The sequence below is a fragment of the Elephantulus edwardii genome, unplaced genomic scaffold, assembly GCF_000299155.1.
Source record: "Elephantulus edwardii isolate Elephantulus edwardi_28Jun2011 unplaced genomic scaffold, EleEdw1.0 scaffold00214, whole genome shotgun sequence".
NCBI lineage: Eukaryota > Metazoa > Chordata > Mammalia > Macroscelidea > Macroscelididae > Elephantulus > Elephantulus edwardii.
In genome coordinates, this window is record NW_006399964.1 from 325,878 (window position 1) to 333,303 (window position 7,426).

The 7,426-nt window shown below is 40.5% G+C and overlaps 1 pseudogene; it reads left to right on the plus strand.

Annotated features, from left to right (window-relative positions):
• The first annotated feature begins 714 nt into the window (after positions 1-714).
• Positions 715-1,037, plus strand: LOC102846865 (annotated as a pseudogene).
• The last annotated feature ends 6,389 nt before the right edge of the window (positions 1,038-7,426 follow it).

A 7,426-nucleotide genomic window follows, 5' to 3' on the forward strand; every position in this document is an offset into this window, starting at 1 on the left:
GAAACATTCCCAAGAAGTAATGTTCACCCAAAAACTAAGCAACACTTAGAATTTTATTCCTAGCCAAGGAATAGGGCTTAACCCTTTTCTTTATCTTACTCTATTCTTGGAACTTAACTTTTTTGCACTTTGTATTTATAGAAGTAAAGCTGTTAGTTATTATGGAATATAAAGAAGTTAGAAACTAACTAGCAGCAGAGCTTACTAGTTATCACTGAAAGATGTGGTTACATCATTGAAACTCTTTGAGTCTAATGTCCAGCAGGTATTCAGAGGCTGTAAATGACCTAAGAGATTTCCTATCTTTTTCCTGGTTTACAGTCTAGTAGAAAAGAAAATGATGGCTGATCTTTACAGGCAGCTAGCTTGAAGAATGAAAACCCCTAATGCTACCAGAATTTTAAAAGCCTACGCATTAAAACAAAAACTCAGAAGTAATTTGTATGAAAAGAGAAACTGCCTAAAGAAAACAATTATAAACAAAACCTGTTTGGAGACATTGGAGAGTGACCAAAAGCAAGTTGAAAAGCATAAGAGATGCAATCTTTGACAGAAGAGTTACGCGGCTTTTCTCTCTATGGGCTAGGTGTGTGTGGCTAGAATCAGTCTCGGTCCTAATCCGACTCACACAAGAATCCTTGACTCAAGGCCTCCTTGCTTAGTGTGACCTCAGCACAGCCAGTCCCCTGCCCAGCCTTTCCCCCTATCGAAGACATGGCTGTCCCCCTGTTGCTGCAACAAGGATGTTTCGGGGCACTGAAGATTGGGCTCCAAGCAGAGCTGCTTCGAGGACTTGCCTCTACTGTGTCTCTCTCTTCAAAATCAGGAAAGAGTGAAAAGGGGCTGTCACCAAATCCCAAGAAGCAAAGTCCACCAAAATGCAGAATGCTGCACCTGTTAAACCGTTTGACAATACCACCCACAAGAATCTCCAACACCATGACTACAATGTGTACACCTTCTTAGATTTGAACCTGGACCTCTCAAATTTCAGAATGCCTCAGTCTGCCTCAGGAGGAGAATTCCCAAGGCACTGAGATCTCCAAAGATTGCACTCACATTGTCATTGCTGCTTTCTTGGTGCAAAAATTAAATCCACTGAACAGTTAAAAAAAAAAAGAATCCTTGCCTCAAATAGACACATGTTGGACTCTCCATTTCTTCTTTCTCATTGGTAGTGAAATTCCCATCTTCTGCTTCTAAATCTGCTCAATGTAAGCCTGGTGGAATGGCAAGCCTGACTGATCCCCTCATTCATATTGCCTTGCTTGCATGTTTTCACCCAGAAGTAGCCATTCACCTTTTTCAAAACATTAGCATAGCTCCACCCAGCTGTGAGGTGAACTCTACAGTCACTGGCTAGGAAAGCCATTTTGAACAGCCCCCCTGCACCAAGGCTATTCTAAAGGTGATAGGGATATCCAGATGTAAAGATTTTCTATTGTTGTTAAGTGCCTTGACGTTTGCATGCAAAACAAAATTAAATGCTACTCAATCTCACACCAATCTTACAACTTTACTCAAGTCCACTTTGCTCAAGTCTGGAGTCAATCCATCTTGCTGTGAGGGTCTTCCTCTCTTTTGCTGGGCTTCTACTTTTTGAAGCACAATATCCTTTTCCAGGGAACGACCCCTGCTGATAACATTCTTAAAAGTATGTGAGATCAGGCCTTACCATCTTTGCTTCTAAAGGAATCCACGGTCTATTCAATACTCATCTCTAACACCTCAACTCAAAGGCATCAATTCTTCCTGGATCTTGCTCATTCATTGTTCATGTGAAGCAACCAAAAATATCATACTTAGGTCATGCACACCTTAGTCTTTCACTGGATATCCTTGTTCTTCGGGACTTTAAAGAGGTCCTTGACAACAGCTTACCCAATGCATTTGATTTCTACCTGCTGATTCCATTGGATTGTGGATCCAAGTAAGAGGAAATCTTAGACAACCTCAATCTTTTCCCCATCTTCCTTGCTATTGTTTATTAGTTCAGTTGTGAAGATTTTTGCTTTTTTGATATTAAAGTGTGACCCATACTCATATCTTCTATAGTCTTGAAGCTTCATCAGTAAATATTTCAAGTCTTTTTTCTGTAAGCAAGGTTGTGACAGCTGCATATTACAGGATGTTTATCCTGATGCTACATTCTTCTTTCGCTTCTTGGATTATTTGCTCAGCATACAGACTGAATATGTGAGGAGAAGAGATGCAGATGACCCTGATGGACACATTTTTCTGATTTTAAATCATGCAGTATGCTTAATTTTGTTTGTTCTTGGTTCATGTATAGGTTTCAGATAAAGACAATAAAGTACTCTGAAATTTCCATTCTTCTCAATGTTACCCATAATTTATTATGATCCACAGAGTTAAATGCCAATAACACAGATGTAAATATCTTTTTATTATCTGATTTCATCCAGGAGCTACTTGACATCAGCAATATCCCTTTTTCCACCAACTCTACTGAATTCATCTTGAATTTCGGTCAGTTAATGTGCTTGAACAATCTTCAGCAAAGTTTTACTTGCATGTAATATTAATGATATTGTTTGATAATTTCTGCATTGTTGGATTACCTTCTTTTGGGAATGAAACAAATACAGATCTCTTCGAGGCAGGTAACTTCTTTCTTAGCATAGACAAGTCACTATGTCCAGGCCTGCATTTGTTTGCTGAAACACCTTGATTAATGATGCATCTCAAATCAATTTTAGATTTTAGGGAGTTGCTTGGTGTAGGTAGGTGTTGTTGAGTTGACTACAGCTCATAGTGGCCCTATTAACAATGGATTTGAACCCTGCCTTGTCCTGTGCCATCCTCATCATCTGTGACATACACACACTGTTACACTGTGCTGATCCATTTCACTGAGAGTCTTCCACTCCACTGCTGGCCCTCTACCTTTCTTTTTCCAACATGTTGTCCTTTTCCTAACAACATGCCCAGAGTATGTGAGATGGAATTTCACCTTTATTGCTCCAAGGAGCACTCTGGCTGCACATTTTCCATGATATATTTATTTGTCCCTCTGGCAGTCCATGGAATATTTAGCACTCTTCTCCAACACCATAGGCATCAGTTCTTCTGACATGCTTATTCATTGTCTAATTTTTGACCGCATAGCAAGTAATTGGAAAGATCATGATTTGGATCAGGTGCACCTTCGTCTTCAAACTGCCATCATTGCTCTTTAGTACTTTGGAGAGATCCCTAACAGCAGACTTTCCCAATGCAATGTAAATGTCTTCATCTTTGGCCTTAGTGATTGGTGCATAAATGTGGATAATTGTGCAACCCTATGATTAGCCACCACAACCACCACCACCTCACTCCTCCCTTCCTGCCCTCCTCACCCCTCTATTCCTCCACTCTCCCCCTTAGATCCTCACACACATTGCACAATAAGGGTCTTGTACAGTATTTGTCCTTATGGGACTGAGTTAGTTCACTCAGCATAATGCTCTCCAGTTCCTCCAAAGTTAGGTAGTGATTTACAAAATCATTGCTTCTGCATGCTGCATAGTATTCCATCATGTGAATGTATCATAATGGCTCAATCCATTCGATTGTTGTTGGATATTTGGGTTGTTTCCATGGTCTCGCAATAACACTGCTACGAACACTAGTGTACAAGTCTCTGTGCCTCCGTTCTCATTTTCTCGGGGTATACTCCAAGCAGTGGAATAGCTGGGTCATAAAGAATTTCTATGTTTAGCTGACGTTATGTCAAACTGCCTACCAGAGTGGTTGTACCATTAAAAATCCTACAAACAGTGTATAAGAGTTCTTATCTCTCTACATCCTCTCCAACATTTATTACTTGCTGTAGGACACATCTTGTAATGTTCTTTTTTACTATGAATGTGATGCCATTCCTCTTCAATAGATGGATTCTGACAACAACCAGAAGCACCCAAACCTTAAGTTAAAGGAAGATGCTGCATTGAAAAACAAGGAACTCATGCAATATTATTCAAAATGGGTGACCCTGGAGGACATTATGATGAGTGAGGTATCTCAGTCACAGAGGGACAAATGCTATATGGTGCCACTGTTGTAGAATGAGGCTGACATCGGGATGGGCATAAGACTAAGAAAAACTGGATGAAATATGTTTACGGCATTGAAGTCTTTGGGGGAGAGAATATTTTATATTTTAGGGCATTATGTTTATCGTAAGAGTATGGAATGAGGGTTGCAGAGTGGATTATATTTGGGGATTGGGGGATGTGTGGGGGGGATTACGTACCAATGAGGGAGTTTTTCTTTTGCGTTTGAAGGAGAGGAGCAAACGGGGGGGGGGGGGGTGGGGAGAGGGGTGCAACAATGAATGAATGGAATTCCAAAATCTCTGTAGATGTTCACTGAAATGAAAAATAAAGAAATTAAATAAAAAAAGGAAGACAGCCAAATGAGTACACACTATATGAATTCTACTAATGAAAGTTCAATATGGAGTAAACCAAATCCATTGTGATAGAACTAAACATTTTTATTAGGTGCCTTCTAGTCAAATAAGACTTATAGCAACCCTATGAAGAACAGATCTGAACCTTCTCCTGTCCTGTGCCATCCTCATCATTTCTGACACACTCAAGCCCATTGCTGCAGTCACTGTGTCAATACATCTCGTTGAGAGTCTTCCTCTCCTTCACTGTTCCTTCACCTTCCCAAGCAAGAAGTTCCTCTCCAAGGGGCAGTCTCTCTTAGCAACACGTCCAAAGTATGTGAAACAAAGCTTTGTCATTTTTGTTATCAAGGAACATTCTGGCTGCACCTTCCCCAAGACTTATCTGTTCTTATATTCAGTACTATTCTCCAACACCACAACTCAAAGGCATCAATTATTCATCCTTATTCATTGCTCAGCTGTGAGATGCACAGCAAGTAACTAAAAAAGACCACAGCCTGAATCAGGCACATCTTAGTCCTCAAACTGACATCATTGCTCTCCAGTAATTTAGAGAGGCCTCTGACAACATACCTTCCCAATGCAAAGAATTTCCTGATCTCCTGACTGCTGGTACCAAGGGTGTTGATTATGAATCTAAGTAAAATGAAATTGCTGGCAGTTTCCAACTTTTCTCCATCTATCATGACGTTGCCTATAGGTCAGTGGTAAGAATTTTTGTTTTCCTGATGTTGAGATGTAATTCATATGAAAAAGTCTGTGGTCTTTGATTTCCTGCAGCAAGCACTTCCAGTCCTCCAATTTTCAGCAAGCAAGACTGTTGTCTTCTGCATAATACAGGTTCTTAAAGAGTTTTCCTCTGATGATGATGCCATAGTCCTCTTCATAAATGATTTGCTTCTCAAATGATTTTCTCAGCATACAGATTGAATAGGTATGGAGAGAGAATACAACCCTGATACACTCCCTTCTTAATTTTAAACCATGTAGCGTTCCCTTGCTCTGTTCACACAATAGCCTCTTGGTCTAGGTTTCACATGAGCACAATTAAGTCTTCTGCGAGTCCTCGTCCTCTCAATGTTAGCCATAATTTGTGCCTTTGCATAGTCAATAGAGCATAAATAGACATTTTTGTGGTGTTCACTGCTTTCAGTCAGGATCTAACTGACAGCAGCAAGGACATATACCTGATGCCACGGCCTCTTCTACCAGCTTGAGCATCTGGCAGTTCTCCATGTTTTATCCAACAGTATATTACTTGCATGTGATATTAATGATATTATTCAGTAATTTCCACATTCTGTTAGATCACTGTTCTTGGGAATAGGACCAAATATGGATCTCTTTCAGTCACTTGACCAGGTAGATAACTATCTTCCAAATTTCCTGACACAGAACAGTGAGCACATCCAGGGCTGCATCTGTTGATCTGAAACATGCCAATTAGTATCCCATAGAGTCCTGAGGCCTTATTTTTTTGCCAATTCCTTCAGTGCAGCTTGAACGTCTTCCTTTAACACTATTGGTTCTTGTTTATATGGCACTTCCTGAAATATTTCAGTGGTGGCCAATTCTTTTTGATAGTGACACTGTGTGTGTTCCCTCTATCTTCTCTTAACGCTTCTCTGATCACCCAAGATTTTACCCATAGCATCTCTCAGTATTGCAACTCGAGTTTTGAATTTATTTTTAAGTCCTCTCAATTGAGAAAAGACCAAAATGGATGTCAGAAGAAACTCTGAATATTGCACTGGAGCACAGAGAAGCCAAAGCACAAGAAAGAATTCAAGATACTAAAGAGCTGAACAGAAGATTTCAAAAGGCAGTGCGGGATGACAAAGTAAAATATTACAATGAAATGTGCAAGGAGCTGGAATCAGAAAATCAAAAGGGTCAAACTTGCTCAGCATTTCTTAAGTTCAAGGAACTGAAGAACAAAATCAAACCTCGAGTTGTTATAATCAAGGATGCTTTAGGCAGAGTATTAAACAATCCAGGAGGTATCAAAAGAAGATGGAAAGAATATACTGAGTCATTGTATTGAAAGGAATTGACAGACACAGAAGAATTTAATGAAACAACATATGAGCAAGAGCCTATGGTGATGAAGGAAGAAGTTCAAGCTGCTTTGAAGGAAATAGCAAAAAATAAGACCCCAGGAATACCAACAGACATATTTCAGCTAACAGATGCTGCTCTGGACGTGCTCACCAAGTTGTGCCAAGAAATCTGGAGAACGACCACTTGACCAACTGACTGGAAGAGATCTACATTTGTCCCCATTCCAAAGAAAGGTGACCCAACAGAGTGTGGAAACTATAGAACAATATCATTGATTTCACATGCAAGCAAGATTCTGCTGAAGATTCTCCAAAAATGACTGGAACGGCACATCAGCAGAGAACTGCCAGAATCCAGGCTGGGCTTAGAAGGGGTCGTGGTACTAGGGATATTGTAGCTAATGTTAGATGGATCTTGGCTGAAAGCAAGGAATACCAGAAGAATGTCTATCTGTGTTTCATTGATTATGCAAAGGCATTTGGCTATGTGGACCATAACAAACTGTGGCTGACTCTGAGAAGAATGGGAATCCCAGAACACTTGATCATTCTAATGCGAACCTATACTTGGACCAAGAGGCAGTCGTCGGAACAGAGCAAGGAAACACTGCATGGTTCAAAATTGGGAAGGGCGCATGTCAGGGATGTGTCCTGTCTCCATACCTTTCCAACCTGTATGCAGAACAGATCATCCAGGAGGCTGGGCTCTATGAGGAGAAATGTGGCATCAGGACTGGTGGAAGATCTATCAATCTGCATTATGCAGATGACACAACGCTGCTTGCTGAAACTGAGGAGGACCTGAAGCGCTTGCTGCTGAGGGTCAAGGACTGCAGCCTTCAATATGGATTGAAGCTCAATGTCAAGAAGACAAATATTCTCACAACTGGACCAACTGGAAACATCAGGATGGATGGTGAAGAGATTGAGATTGTTCACAGCTTTAGTC